General features: G+C 36.7%; 1 protein-coding gene and 1 long non-coding RNA gene across 28 annotated transcripts in view; both read left to right on the top strand.

The window, feature by feature from the left end:
* USP25 (ubiquitin specific peptidase 25) overlaps positions 1-13,873 on the top strand; it is a 160,968-nt gene that overhangs the window by 128,993 nt on the left and 18,102 nt on the right. The gene's annotated exons all lie outside the window — the stretch shown is intronic.
* Positions 9,658-13,797, top strand: LOC147380237 (uncharacterized). Its single transcript, XR_015167546.1, has 2 exons — positions 9,658-9,861; positions 11,172-13,797. It is a non-coding gene; the product is annotated as an uncharacterized LOC147380237 (long non-coding RNA).

A 13,873-nucleotide genomic window follows, 5' to 3' on the forward strand; every position in this document is an offset into this window, starting at 1 on the left:
AACTTTTTTTCCTTACTGGTTGTTTCATTGCCTCATAACGATTGTTCCCAGTTGATATAACTTTATCAGTTTGCTTTTTCTTTTTAAATTCCTGTTATTAATTACTTCTCTGTTTATTAAGTAGTTATGAAAATATATTTACTAAACTATAAAACTTGCTGAAAAGTACACAGTTCATGAGTTTACAGCTCAGTAAATTATCACAGAGTACACATATTCATGTAACTACCTATCAGGTCAAGAAATAGAACATTATAATACTCCAGAAACTACCCTTGTTTATCCTTCATGTGAACTACACTCTTCCCCTATCCAAAAGTATATGTTATCTGAACTTCTAACAATGTAAGTAAGTTTTCTTGTTGAACTTTATATACCTGGAGTCTTTTACTGTAGGTCCATTATGTCTGGCTGCTTTTACTCAAGAATATGTTTGGAACTTCATATGTATTATTGGATATAGTTAGAATTTGTTCATTCTCTTAATGGTATTCCATTGTATAACTACACTATTTTTGTCCCATTCTGTTGATGGGCATATTCAAAATGTATTTATTATGTGCTTATATCACAGTATTTATATCAGCATACTAGTGAATATAGCCAGGGAAATGATGGACTAAGTTTCTGCCTTAATGAAGTTTATTTTCTAGGGGAAAGTAAATACTAATTAGAGTTATAATCAGTATGATAAGTAGCATTTTGACATGGAAGAACATTTAATGGAAAATCAGAAATGTTATCAAGAGGACTTCTTAGAGAAAGTGATGTTTAAACTAGTAAAATATACATATATCAAAACATAGAATGTAAACATTTCTCTCTCACTTTTTATCTTTTTCTTTTTTTATTGAAGGATAATTGCTTTACAGAATTTTGTTTTCTGTCAAACCTCAACATGAATCAGCCATAGTTATACATATATCCCTTCTCTTTTGAACCTCCCTCCCATCTCCCTCCTCATCCCAACCCTCTAAGTTCATACAGAGCCCCATTTGAGTTTCCTGAGCCATACAGCAAATTCCCCTTGGCTATCTATTTTACATATGGTAATGTAAGCTTCCACATTTCTGTTTTCATACATCTCACCCTCTCCTCCCCTCTCCCCATGTCCATGAATCTATTCTCTATGTCTGTTTCTCCATTAATGCCCTGTAAATAAATTCTTCAGTACCAGTTTTTTAGATTCTGTATATGTGCATTAGAATACAATATTTATCTTTCTCTCTGTGACTCACTTCACTCAGTATAATAGGTTCTAGGTTCATCCGCCTCATCAGAACTGACTCAAATGCTGAGTAATATTCCATTTGTGTATATGTACCGCAACTTTTTTATCCAGTCATCTGTCAATGGGCATCTAGGTTGCTTCCATGTTCTAGCTATTGTAAATAATGCTGCAGTGAACAATGGGATACATGTGTCTTTTTCCATTTTGGTTTCCTAGGGTATATGCCTAGGAGTAGAATTGCTGGGTCATATGGTGGTTTTATTCCTAGTTTTTTAAGGAATCTCCATAGTGTCTTCCATAGTGGCTGTATCAATTTACATTCCCACCAACAGAGCAAGAGCGTTCCCTTTTCTCCACACCCTCTCCAGCATTTATTGTTTGTAGATTTTTTGATGATGGCCATTCTGACCGGTTGTGCGGTGATATCTCATTATGGTTTTTATTTGCATTTCTCTAAAAATGAGCAACATTGAGCATCTTTTCATGTGTTTGTTAGCCATTTGTGGTCTTCTTTGGAGAAATATCTGTTTAGGTCTTTTTCCCACTTTTTGATTGGGTTGTTTGTTTTTCAGGCATTGAGTTATATGAGCTGCTTCTATATTTTGGAAATTAATCCTTTGTCAGTTGTTTCATTTGCTACTATTTTCTCCCATTCTGAGGGTTGTCTTTTCACATTGCTTATAGTTTCCTTTGCTGCGCAAAAGCTTTTAAGTTTAATCAGGTCCCACTTCTTCACTTTTGTTTATATTTCCATTACTCTAGGAGGTGGGTCATAGAGGATCTTGCTTTGATATGTTTTTGAGTGTTCTGCCTATGTTTTCCTCTAAGAGTTTTATAGTCTCTGGTCTTACATTTAGGTCTTTAATCCATTTTGAGTTTATTTTTGTGTATGGTGTTAGATAGTGTTCTAATTTCATTCTTTTACATGTAGCTCTCCAGTTTTCCCAGCCCCGTTTATTGGAGAGGCTGTCCTTGCCCCATTGTATATTCTTGCCTCCTTTGTCAAACATAAGGTACCCATAGGTGCATGGGTTTATTTATGGGCTTTCTATCTTGTTTCATTGATCTATATTTCTGTTTTTGTGCCAGTACCATACTGTCTTGATGATGGTAACTTTGTAGTATAATCTGAATTCAGGAAGGTTGATTCCTCCCAGCTCCATTCTTCTTTCTCAAGACTGCTTTGGCTGTTCAGGATCTTTTGTGTTTCCATATGAATTGTGAAATTTTTTGTTCTAGTTCTGGGAAAAATGCCATTGGTAATTTGATAGGGATCACATTGAATCTGTAGATTGCATTTGGTAGTATAGTCATTTTCACAATATTGATTCTTCCTACCCAGGAACATGGAATATCTCTCCATATGTTTATGTCATCTTTGATTTCTTTCATCAGTCCCTTATAATTTTCTGTGTACAGTTCTTTTGTCTTTTTAGGTAAGTTTATTCCTAGATATTTAATTCTTTTTGTTGCAGTGGTGAGTGGGATTGATTCCTTAACTTCTCTTTTTGATTTTTCATTGTTAGTATATAGAAAGGCAAGTGATTTCTGTGTATTGATTTTGTATCCTGCAACTTTGCTAAATTCACTGATTAGCTCTAGTAATTTTCTGATACTATCTTTAGGGTTTTCTATGTACAGAATCATGTCATCTGCAAATAGTGAGAGGTTTGCTTTTTCTTTCCTGATATGGATTCCTTTTATTTCTTTTTCTTCTCTGATTGCTATAGCTAGGACTTCCAGAACTATGTTGAAAAATAGTGCTGACAGTGGACACCCTGGTCTTGTTCCTGATCTTAGGGGGTATGTTTTCAGTTTTTCACCATTGAGAGTAATGTTTGCTGTAGGCTTATCATACATAGCCTTTACTATGTTGAGGTAGGTTCCTTCTGTGCCCATTTTTTTGAGTTTTCATCATAAATGGGTGCTGAATTTTGTCAAAGGCTTTTTCTACATTTATTGAGATTATCATATGGTTTTGATCTTTCATTTTGTTAATATGGTGTATCACATTGATTGATTTGTGTATATTGAAGAATCCTTGCATCCCTGGAATAAACCGAGCTTAATCATTGGTGTGGGAGCTTTTTGATGTGTCACTGAATTCAGTTTGCTAAAATTTTGTTGAGGATTTTTGCATCTATGTTCATCAGTGATGTTGGCCTATAGTTTTCTTTTTTTGTGTTGTCTTTGTCTGGTTTTGGTGTCAGGGTGATGGTGGCCTCATAGAATTAGTTTGGAAGTGTTCCTTCCTCTGCAGATTTTTGAAAGAGTTTTAGAAGAATAGGTATTAGCTCTTCTCTAAGTGTTTGATAGAATTCTCCTATGAAGCCATCTGGCCCTGGGCTTTTGTTTTTGGGAGATTTTTGATCACAGCTTCCATTTGGGTTGTACATAATTTCTATTTCTTCCTGGTTCAGTCTTGGAAGACTGAACTTTTCTAAGAATCTGTCCATATCTTCCAGGTTATCCATTTTATTGCCATATAGTTGTTCATAATAGTCTTTTATAATCCTTTATATTTCTGCATTGTCTGTTGTAACCTCTCCTTTTACATTTCTCATTTTGTTGATTTGATTATTCTCTCTTTTTTTCTTGATGAATCTGGGTAAAGGTTTGTCAATTTTGTTTGTCTTCTCAAAGAACCAACCTTTAGTTTTATTAATCTTTACTATTGTTTCTTTCATTTCTTTTTCACTTATTTCTGCTTGGATCTTTATGATTTCTTTCCTTCTATTAATCTTTGGGTTTTTTTGTTCTTCTTTTTCCACTTGTTTTAGGTATAAAGTTAGGTTGTCTGTTCGAATTTTTTCATACTACTTGAGGTAGGATTGTATTGCTATAAACTTCCTTCTTAGGACTGCTTTTGCTGTACCCCATAGGTTTGGGGTTGTTGTGTTTTCATTGTCATTTGCTTCTAGAAATTTTTTGATTTCCCTTTTGATTTCTTCAGTAACCTGTTGGTTATTTAGAAGTGCGTTTTTTAATCTCCATGTGTTTGTGTTTCTTACAGTTTTTTTCTGGTAATTGATATCTAGTCTCATAGTGTTGTGGTTAGAGAAGATGCCTGATACGATTTCAATTCTTTAAAATTTGATTTGTGACCCAAGATGTGGTCTGTCCTGGAGATTGTTCCATGTGCACTTGAGAAGAGGTGTATTCTTCTACATTTGGATGTAATGTCCTGAAAATATCAATGAGATCCATCTCATCTAATGTATCATTTAAAACTTGTGTTTTCTTGTTAATTTTCTGTTTTGATGATCTGTCCATTGGTGTGAGTGAGGTGTTAACATCTCCAACTGTTATTGTGTTACTGTCAGTTTCTCCTTTTATATCTGTTAGTGTTTGTCTTAAGTATTGAGGTGCTCCTATGTTGTGTGCATATATATTTACAATTGTTATGTCTTCTTGGATTGGTCCCTTGATGATTATGTAGTGTCCTTCCTTATCTCTTGTAATATTCTTTAAGATCTATTTTGTCTGTTATGAGGATTGCTACTTCAGCTTTCTTTTGCTTCCTATTTGCATGGAATGTAGTTTTCCATCCTCCCACTTTTTGTCTTTAGATCTGAAGTGGGTTTCTTGTAGACAGCATGTATATGGGTCTTGTTTTTGTATCCATTCAGCCAGTCTGTGTCTTTTGGTTGGAGCATTTAATCCATTTACATTTAAAGTAATTATTGATGTATATGTTCCTATTACCATTTTCTTATTTGTTTGGGGTTGATTTTGTAGATCTTTTTCTTCTCTTGTATTTCTTGACTATATTAGTCCCTTTAACATTTGTTGTAAAGATGGCTTGGTGGTACTGAATTATCTTAATTTCTGCTTGTCTGAAAAGCTTTTCATTTCTCCATCAATTTTTAATGAGATCCTTGCCAGGTACAGTAATCTTGGTTGTAGATTTTTCCCTTTCAGTACTTTAAATACATCCTGCCATTCCCTTCTGGCCTACAGAGTTTTTTCTGAAGGATCAGCTGCTAAGCGTATGGAGTTTCCCTTGTATGTTAGTTGTTGCTTCTCCCTTGCTGCTTTTAATATTCTTTCTTTGTGTTTAGTCTTTGTTAGTTTGATTAATATGTGTCTTGGTGTGTTTCTCCGTGGGTTTATACTGTATGGGGCTCTTTTGCCTCTTGGACTTGATTGACTACTTCCTTTTCCATGTTGGGGAAATTTTCAACTATAATTCTTCAAAATTTTTCTCATACCCTTTCTTTTTCTCTTCTTCTTCTGGGACCCCTACAATTTGAATGTTGGTGCATTTGATATTGTCCCAGAGGTCTCTGAGAGTATCCTCAGTTCTTTTCATTCTTTTTACTTTATTCTGCTCTTCAGAAGTTATTTCTACCATTTTATCTTCCAGCTCACTAATTCGTTCTGCTTCAGATATTCTGCTATTGAGTCCTTCTAGAGTATTTTAAATTTAAGTAACAGTGTTATTTGTATAATTATTCTTTAATTCTTCTCAGTTTCAGTTTAGTCACTCAGTCTTGTCCGACTCTTTATGACCCCATGAATTGCAGCACACCAGGCCTCCTTGTCCATCACCAACTCCCGGAGTTCACTCAAATTCATGTCCATCAAGTCGGTGATGCCATCCAGCCATCTCATCCTCTGTCGTCCCCTTCTCCTCCTGCCCCCAATCCCTCCCAGCATTAGAGTCTTTTCCAATGAGTCACCTCTTCGCATGAGGTGGCCAAAGTATTGGAGTTTCAGCTTTAGCATCAGTCCTTCCAGTGAACACCCAGGACTGATCTCCTTTAGGATGGACTGGTTGGATCTCCTTGCACTCCAAGGGACTCTCAAGAGTCTTCTGCAACACCACAATTCAAAAGCTTCAATTCTTCGGTGCTCAGCTTTCTTCACAGTCCAACTCTCACATCCATACATGACCACTGGAAAAACCATAGCCTTGAGTAGATGGACCTTTGTTGGCAAAGTAGTGTCTCTGCTTTTCAATATGCTATCTAGGTTGGTCATAACTTTCCTTCCAAGGAGTAAGCGTCTTTTAATTCCGTGGCTGCAATCACCATCTGCAGTGATTTTGGAGCCCCCCAAAATAAAGTCTGATGCTGTTTCCACTGTTTCCCCATCTATTTCCCATGAAGTGATGGGACCAGATGCCATGATCTTCGTTTTCTGAATGTTGAGCTTTAAGACAACTTTTACACTCCCCTCTTTCACTTTCATCAAGAGGCTTTTTAGTTCCTCCTCACTTTCTGCCATAAGGGTGGTGTCATCTGCATATCTGAGGTTATTGATATTTCTCCCGGCAGTCTTGATTCCAGCTTGCGCTTCTTCCAGCCCAATGTTTATCATGATGTACTCTGCATATAAGTTAAATAATAGGGTGACAATACACAGCCTTGACGAACTCCTTTTCCTATTTGGAACCAGTCTGTTGTTCCATGTCCAGTTCTAACTGTTGCTTCCTGACCTGCATATAGGTTTCTCAAGAGGCAGGTCAGGTTAATTCTTCTAGGCCTTTGTTAATTGGTTCTTGTATTTTCTCCATTTTGTTTTCAAGGTTTTTGATCATCTTTACTATCATTATTCTGAATTCTTTTTCAGGTAGTTTGCCTAGTTCCTCTTCATTTATTTGGACTTCTGTGTTTCTGGTTTGTTCCTTCATTTGTGTAGTATTTCTCTACCTTTTCATTTTCTTTTTTTTTTTTAAACTTACTGTGTTTGAGGTCTCCTTCTCCCAGGCCTCAAGGTTGAATTCTTCCTTTTGGTTTCTTTGCTCCTAAGTTGTGTAAACTTCATGTAGGGTGATATTTGTGCTGTGTTGGTTTGTTTGTCTGTTTTTCCTCTAATGGGCAAAACTGAGTGAGGTGGTAATCCTGTCTGCTGATGATTGGGTTTGCATTTTTGTTTTGTTTGTTGTTCAGATGAGGCATCCTGCACAGGTTGCTACTGGTGGTTGGGTGATGCTGAGTCTTGTATTCAAGTGGTTTTCTTTGAGTGAGTTCTCACTATTTGACACTCCCTAGGGTTAGTTCTCTGGTAGTCTGGGGTCTTGGAGTCAGTGTTCCACTCCAAAGGCTCAGGGCGTGTTCTCTGGTCAGGAAGATTCCACAAGTGGCTTGTGGCATTAAGTGAGATTAAAACAACTATCAAAAAATGAGAAAACAAAGATGAACCCCAAATGGCAGTTACAAAGTTAGGCAAATAATAATGAAAATAATGGAATATACACATATACACCCATGAGCAAAGTCAAAACAGTCCAACATAAATAAAGTACAATAGATTGACCTGGCAAACAAAGGAAATAAAAAATTATATTTACCAGTTAAGAACAAAACTAAAGCACAAACTGGAAAACAAAACTAAAGCAAAGTGCCAAGTGGGGAATAAAGCAATGAAAACAAAACTGACAAATATGTTGAGAGGAAAGGAAAGAAAAGAAAAAATATATATGCAGTGTTAAATAGAGATAGATGAAGAAGATTTATTATATACATTAAAAATTAACTGCAAGGGGAAAAGATCAGTAGGAAAGGCAAACAAAGGCAATAATGTAAAAAAATATATAATAGGTTTTAAAAAAGTAAAAGTTAAAATTATAAAAGAGAGAAAAAAAGAGAAGAGGGAAAAAAATGGAAGGAAAAAGGAAAACTCCACAGAATGGCAAAAACCCAATGTAAATGCAGAGGTTTATAACAACAATAAAAAGTGCGACTGAATATACACATGTACATATACACCCATAAGCAAAATCAAACCAGTCCAACAAAAATAAAGTACAATATATTGACTTGGCAAACAAAGGAAACCAAAAATTATATCTACCAGAACAAAACTAAAGCACACACTGGAAAACAAAACTAAAGCAAGGTGCCAATTGGGGAATAAAGCAATGAAAATAAAACTAACAAATATGTTGAGAGGAAAAGGAAGAAAGAAAAGAAAAAAAGGATAGATATGAAAATTTAAGTAGATGAAGTTTTATGTACATTAAAGGTTAACTGCATTGGAAAAGAACAGTAGGAAAGGCAAACAAAAGAATAAATGTATAATAATAGTAATAGGTTTAATAGAAAAAATAATAATAGGTTTAAAAAATTAAAAGAAAAAAAAAGAAAAGCTCCCCAAAACTGCAAAAGCCCAATGTAGAGGCAGAGGTTTATAACAACAATAAAAAAATGTGAGAAAAAAAAGAAAAAACCTCAAAAGCTTAATTAGATTTTGTAGTGCCAATAAAATCGACAACTACAACAGTGGGATGGGGGGAATTCAAAAGAATATACAGAACAAGTCAAAACATAAGAATAATAAATGTTTTTTGTGAGTCACTGCTGTCAGAGTCCTTTCCCTCACTGGGAGACATAGTAAACCTCACCTCGCTAGAATACCCTCCAACACTGTGATATCTGGACTTGTTGTGGGGCCAGCTCAGATTCTAATCTGGTCCTACTCCTGTGTGTTCTTGCCTCCAATTTCCACAGCTATCAGAACTAGTGTGTTTTATTTTGTAGGAGCTCTCAATGATGTTTTATGTATTCCATAGACGCAGAGTCAGCCTAGTTGATCGTGTAAATTTCATCTGCATCTTGTACAGCTGGTGGGAAGATTTTGAGTCTTCTTCCTTAGTCACATTGCTCCTGGGTTTCAACTGTGGTTTTATTTACACCTCTGCATGTGGGTTGTCCACTGGGGTTTGCTCTTGAGGCTGCCCTGGAGGACTTGGGTTTGCCTCTGTGAAGGCCAGATGTGGAGGTGGTGCAGCTGCTTGGTTTGCAGGGGTTCTGGCAGCACCAGGTACTCAGGGGAGTTGGAGGCTAGGGCAGCAGGAAATATAGTGCTCTAGAAGGGTATGGCAACCAGTACTGGCCAATACGCTCCAATATTCTTGCCTGTAGAATTCCCCCCTCCCTGACAGAGAAGACTGGCAGGCCACAGTCTACAGGATCGCAAAGAGTCGGACACTACCAAAGCGACCTTGTGCACATAGATGCAAGACTTTTTTTTGCCTGTGGCAGCTCTGCCCCAGTGAGAGTTGAACATGAAGGTGGCACAGCTGCTTGGCTTGCAGGGACCCTGGCAGTGCCAAGTGTACAGGGACATAAACTGCCTCCTCCGCAGGAGTTATGGCCCTATCAGAGTCTTTTTTCAAGCCTCTTGTAGCTGGCAATCAGAATACCTCTTTGGCCAGTCTTTCTCCACAGCTCCGCCCATTCAGGCACTTAGAGGGCTCCCTAGCCTGGGGTCCTTCTCTGTCAGGCCCATAGAGGGGCCCCCCGGCTGGGGTCCTACTCTGTAAATCAGTGCATCTGGCACTTAGAGGGGCACCCTGGGTGGGGTCCTGCTCTGTAGTTCAGTGTGTCAGGCGTTTGATGGCTCACCCTCTGTATTGTTCAGCTGCCAGTGCTGGCATGTGGGGAGAAAGAGGCTGTGGTGATGGCTCCACCCCCTACGTGTGACTCAGCAGTATTGCCTTGCTTCCATCGCTGCCCGACTTTCCTCCACAGGCATTTCCCCCCACAGTCTCCTCCCTCACATCCCCTCTGCCCGTGTCTCCGCAGTCAACAGCAGCCCTCTCCCTGGGATTGCTCCACAATCCCTAAACTCCAGCTCCCTGCTGCTACGCTGCACCTTCCAGGGGATCTACATCACTGTCCTGGGTATGTATGGCTGCGGCAAAGACTGTCTGATTCTCATTCCATTTAGGCTGCCACAGATCAGCTGTTTCACTCTCATTCTAAAATGTTTCTCCTATCACTCAGATGATTGCCCCGATGTGGGGATCGGACCCCTGCTTCAATTCCCCCACCCAGTAGTTAGTGTCCTACTAACATTCCTATTTTTCCCCCTAGTTCCTTCATCCTACCGAGTTTTGCGTGGTTCTATATATTCCTTTCCACTCATCAGACATTCCTGTCCTCTCTCAGCTGGTGTTCCGCATGCACCTCTGTGTCTGAAGGTGTACTCCTGATGTATCCATGGAGAGAGATGTACTCCACGTCCACCTACTCCTCTGCCACCTTGTTCTCAGCCTATCTCTCTCTCAGTTTTTAATTTCCACTCCACAATTAACCTCTCTCCCCAATTAATCTCTTATTTCTCATATATGCTTCTAAATAAATAAGACTGATATTCAGTACTCATCCATATGTTATAAGTTAAATAAAAATAGAAGTTTCTTCTTTCAGTCTTTTTCTCTCATTCTTTTTCATGTAATGTGGTGGATGATTTAGTCACGTCATGATTTGTAGATTTTTCATAGGTGCATTTTATTTCCTGTTGAACTTACCAAAGTTTATTTAAACACTTTTTTAGAGCAGGGCTTTCTAATTTTCTCCTTGTTATGACAAACAAGGATGAATCTAGTTATGGATCTGGCCACCATAAAATCTGATTGGATTAGTATCTCAATCCTTATAACTTACTCATGGCTTAAGTTAGGAAGCTCTGTCCCACATGAGCTGTTACTGGCAAAGGCTTTATGATCAGATGCCTGGATTTAAATCCTAGCTTTATCACTTAATAATTGTGTGATTTTAGGCAAATTACTGAAATTATCACAGCCAGTTTTTCAATTTATAAATGAGAAGTTATCTTGAGAATTAAATGAGATAATCCATGTTAGACATCACTGGACAGTGTCTATCACATAAAGAATGCTCACAAATTGTAACTATTATTAAATGCCATATTACTGTTTTTGATGCTGGGTATTAGGATCATTTCCAGTATTTTTGAGAATATTCTTATACATATTAGGTTGGTGCAAAAGTAGTTGCAGTTTTGCATTGTTGAACTTTGCAATTTGATGTACATTCTTAAATGTGACTATGTTGTACATCATTTTAATGCACATTTCTTGCTTTATGTTATTTGTTAGTGACATTACTTACTGTTTATTTTATATGTACTTTAGTCTATAGAAATGATATTAGACAAAAAGCAAATTTTAACTATTTTCTTGTTCAAGTTCAAAATGGGTCATAAAGCAGTGGAGACAACTCGCAACATCAACAATGCATTTGGCCTGGAAACTGCTGACAAATGTACAGTGTGGTGGTGGTTCAAGAAGTTTTGTCTAGGAGATGAGAGCCTTGAAGACGAGGAATGCAGTGGCCAGCCATTGGTTGTTGACAGTGACCAAGTGAGAGCCATCACTGAAGCTGATCCTGTTACAGCTACACAAGAAATTGCCCAAGAGCACAACATCAATCATTCTATGGTCGTTCGGCATTTGAAGCAAATTGGAAAGGTGAAAAAGCTCAATAAGCGGTGCCTTATGAACTGACCACAAGTCAAAAAACTCGTTTTGATGTGTTATCACTTGTTAATCTCTGCAACAGTAACGAACCATTTCCAATCAGTTTGTGAAGTGTAATGAAAAGTAGATTTTATAAGACAACTGCAATGACCAACTCTGTGGCTGGACTGAGAAGAAGCTCGAAAACACTCCCCAAAGCCATACTTGAATCAAAAAAAGGTCGTGGTCACTGTTTGGTGGTCTGCTGCTGCTGTGATTCACCTCAACTTTCTGAATCCTGGTGAAACCATTACATCTGAGAAGAATGCTCAGCAAATCAATGAGATGCACCAAAAACTGCAACGTCTGTAGACCACATTGATCAATAGAAGGGGTCCAGTTCTCCATGACAACCGTGTGTCATGCACAGCCAACGCTTCAGAAGTTGAACAAATTGGGCTACGAAGTTTTGCTTCATCTGCCATATTCACCAGACCTTTTGCCAACTGAGTACCACTTCTTCAAGCATCTCAACTTTATGAAGGGAAAATGTTTCCACAACCAGCAGGAGGCGAAAGATGCTTTCCAAGAGTTTGTGAAATCCTGAAGCACGGATTTTTACCCTACAGGAGTAAACAAACACTTCTCACTGGCAAAAATGTGTTGATTGCAGTGGTTCCTGTTTTGATTAATAGAAGATGTGTTTGAGCCTAGTTATAATAATGATTTAAAATTCAGGATCTAAAACCATAATTACTTTTGCACCAACTAAATATATTATTGAAAATTCAGTGAACATAACATAGTAGATTTGCCCAGTCAAAATATTTATGAATTTAAACTCACTTGTTTAATTTAAATAAATAAATGGAAAGTTCGTCAGGTTTTATTTTTTCTGTCTTGATAATTTTTAATTGCCACCTATATTCTCAAATCCTTTCAGAATTTGATTGTACCTCATATTATTACAGTGAGGTGGATAATTATATTTCTCAGTATTTTGAGTCTTCTCAGAAAGGAACAAGATATGCCTCTTCACTTTTTTGGCCCCTCTAAGGTCCTTAAGTAAGGTTTTATTATTTTACTTCAGCATGGTCTTATACCTTCTTTTTTAATCTAATCTTAGATGTGTAGAAATTGTTTCTGTGAATTGAGTTACTTATCCTCAATAACAAATTATTGGTAGAGTATCTAGTAGGAAAGCTAATTACTTGTATTTATTCATATAGTATCAAATTACTTTATTACTTTACTTTTTCTGATAGCTTACCAGTGGATTCTCCTGATTATTTCAGTAAACTGCCTCCTAGTAATTATCTCATTTTGTTGTTTAGTCACTAAGTCCTGTCTGACTCTTTTGTGAAACCTGTGAACTGTAGCCACCAGGCTCCTCTGTCCATGGGATTCCCCAGGCGAGAATACTGGAGTGAGTTGTTTCCTACTGTAGGGAATCTTCTTGACCCAGGGATCATTTAATCCCTGTCTCTTGCATTGGTGGGCAGATTCTTTACTACTGAGATACCAGAGAAGCCTCAGTTATCTCATTACCAGGATAATTTTTGTTATACTTTTTTCTTATTTCATTTCTGAAATATATTCAGGCTTTCAGAATATAGTTAATAAAATAATGGTGATAAACTCCTTTGCTTAGTTCCTGAGTTTAATGTGAATGTTTGTTTGTAGTGTTTTATTATTAAATAGGAGGTGTAGTGTTGGTTTTTAATAGCTTCTCTCTTATAGATTTAAAAATAAAGACAGTTTCTTAAATTTAAAGTTAAAGAGTTTTATTTTAAACTGATTGGTATTGGAATTTAGGCATTTTTTTAAAATGCATCTATTAAAGATTCTGCACAAATTTCTTCTTAATGCCTAATTCTTGGAAAGGAAGGATCTTAGCATTGATCATTTTTTAAAATCATTGTAAACACTATCTCTTCTTATATTTTCTTTATGTATACAAGGAAGTTTATCAAAATTAGATGTCAGTCTGGGCATCTATGTTCATATGCAAAATTAACCTTTTTAAAAATATTTGTCAATTTTTGATATTCAGATTATACTAGTTTTATATAATATTAAAGAAATTTCACCCCTTATTTTGTTTGGAGAAGTTTAGATATAGAAGTCATCTGGTCTTTGAAGATTTGCTATAACAGCACAACTCTAATACAAAATGAGCCTAATTCCTTTATTGGGTATAGATTGTAGGCAGCGTTTTCAGTTATCTGTAGCTTTGCTGGGTCTCTTCAGTTTTTCTGCTTTGTAAAGTAAATTACTTTGTAAAGTAATTCTAGTAACTTATATTTTCCTAGATAATCATCTGTTTAATAAAGATGTTATAGTTTATTGGCATAAACTTATATGTATTATTCTTTTATAAATTTTAAAACCTTTTCCTGTATTTTTGGTATTACCACCTTCCTGATTTCTAA

This window comes from Bos grunniens, chromosome 1 (assembly GCF_055505025.1).
Source record: "Bos grunniens cultivar Pamir isolate PY7600 chromosome 1, Bosgru_T2T1.0, whole genome shotgun sequence".
In the NCBI taxonomy this organism is placed as follows: Eukaryota; Metazoa; Chordata; class Mammalia; order Artiodactyla; family Bovidae; genus Bos; species Bos grunniens.